The sequence below is a fragment of the Octopus bimaculoides genome, chromosome 27 (assembly GCF_046866305.1).
Source record: "Octopus bimaculoides isolate indiv1 chromosome 27, ASM4686630v1, whole genome shotgun sequence".
Classification (NCBI taxonomy): Eukaryota; Metazoa; Mollusca; class Cephalopoda; order Octopoda; family Octopodidae; genus Octopus; species Octopus bimaculoides.
The window spans coordinates 8,759,602-8,762,101 of NC_142954.1; positions in this window are offsets into that span (position 1 = coordinate 8,759,602).

The following is a 2,500-nucleotide window of genomic DNA, read 5'->3' on the forward strand; positions in this document are numbered from 1 at the left end:
TCTGTGTGTGTGTGTGTGTGTGTTTCTCTGTGTATATGTTTGTGTGTGCGTTTGTTTGTATGTGTGTTTGTGTGGGTCTGTTTTTGTTTGTGTGTTTGTGTTTGTGTGTGTGTGTGTGTGTATTTTTGTATGTGTGTTTGCGTGTATGTTTTTGTTTGTGTGTTTGCGTTTGTGTTGGTGTGTTTGTGTTTGTGTGTGTGTGTGTTTGTGCGTATGTATGTGTGCCTGTATGCTTATACATGCGCATATAAATGTATTCGAGTCACATGCATAGTTATATATGTATATACATTTGTGTGAAGATATATATTTGCACGTGCGATTGTATATGTATGTGTGTGTATGCATGTGGTCATATTTACGTATGTATACTTGGATCACTAGTGGAGGCGCAATGGCCCAGTGGTTAGGGCAGCAGACTGGCGGTCATAGGATTGCGGTTTCGATTCCCAGACCGGGCGTTGTGAGTGTTTATTGAGCGAAAACACCTAAAAGCTCCACGAGACTCCAGCAGGGAATGGTAAGCGAACCCTGCTGTACTCTTCCACCACAACTTTCTCTCACCCTTTCTTCCTGTTTCTGTTGTGCCTGTAATTCAAAGGGTCAGCCTTGTCACACACTGTGTCACGCTGAATATCCCCGAGAACTACGTTAAGGGTACACGTGTCTGTGGAGTGCTCAGCCACTTGCACGTTAATTTCACGAGCAAGCTGTTCCGTTGATCGGATCAACTGGAACTCTCGACGTCGTAAGCGACGGACTGCCAACAACAACAAACTTGGATCACTACGAACGTTCTCATGTCTGTGTGTGAAATTATACGTGTACACGTGCAGCATTGTCTTTTTATATATTATATGTTTTTTGTGATGTGTCGTTGTGTATATCTGCGGTCGGTTATGCGCATGTGTGTTTGTATCCGAATAAGACTCGAAGTCACACATGACTCCTTACTTTTCCTTCTTCACATCCACCAATCTCACTCATGTTATATATACTTATATAAATTATATATGTGAAAGTCCCTTAATAATACGTATCCCAATACAATTTCAGTTGAGCTATGATGCAAAATCTTTTATTCCATGAAATCCTGTCTTTCCATTCTTATTTTTCTTACATGTAAACATATAGGTTAAAATTAATCTCGACTTATGTCAAAATTCTCAATGTTTTTTTTTATTACACAAATTATATACATGGGGCTGCTGAAAAGTTCGTGGACTAAAAGTTATCGCGAAAGGCCCGTATAGAGTTTGAAGACTTTTACAAAAGTTCTTTTACAGGTCTTAGAGAATCTGAAGGACCACTACAGCCAGTATCTGAATCTGGGAGGGGAATATGTTGAATAAAATCATAATTAACTGATCCTCCTGCATTTTCTTTTACCGAAAACCAAACAATTTTCGGCACTCCCCACCCCACATATAATAAAGATTCAGTTGAATTAGGTACTTTAACTGAAGCACCTAGCTAGGTCGGTATAGTCCACACACTTAAACAAGATTAATTAAATATTGTATATCAAGACTCCGTGCAGGGGTGGTTGTACCTCATGTTCCTGCCGTGTGTGGAGACAACCTGTACATTTGTGTTACACACGTATATATATATATATATATATATATATATATATGTGTGTGTGTGTGTGTGTGTAATACTAATAATATTAGTGATGACATCGAAAATTACAGGTAAAAACTCAATTAAAATCAAATTATTAAAAATTAAAATTAAATTAAGCTTCACAGTATAAACTATATATGAAATATATATTTTCATCGATGAGTTCATGAACCTTGGTTCTTTTCCCTAATACTATATATATATATATTACGGAGATGTACTTGCATAGCAAGTGACCTGATCTGAGATCGTGTGCTAGAACCAAAACAATTGCAGCGACGAAAATATTTTGACAAATTAAATTTAAATGTTGAAGTGAATCTAACGGATTTTGTGTGTTATTTTAAATGGCTTATAAACACCTTCCACGCTGCAATTGTATATATATATATATATATATATATATATATATATATATATAAACTTTTGAATGGTAAAAGAATGCATTATAATACAAAAAAATGGACTATATCCCTGTTGTAATTTAGTCATCCATAGTCCAATGATATTTCGGAATACAATTCCTTCTTCAGATATTCTTAGATGGAGTCGCTGCTATAATCTGTTTTCCAACGGCTATTCTTTTTTCGGAAGCTTTTCTTTTTTTCGAAAAAAGGAAAGCCGTTGGAAAACAGATTATAGCACCGACTTCATCTAAGAATATCTGAAGAAGGAATTGTATTCGGAAATATCATTAGACTATGGGTAACTAAATTACAACAGGTATATAGTCCATTTTTTGTATTATAGTGCATTGTTGTACCATTCAAAACTTTTTATTCTTTACAAACAATAGACAATGCTTCAAGCGAACTACAATGCTCTCCTATATATATAGGAGAAGAAATGGATGTAATTAATAATTTATTTGCAT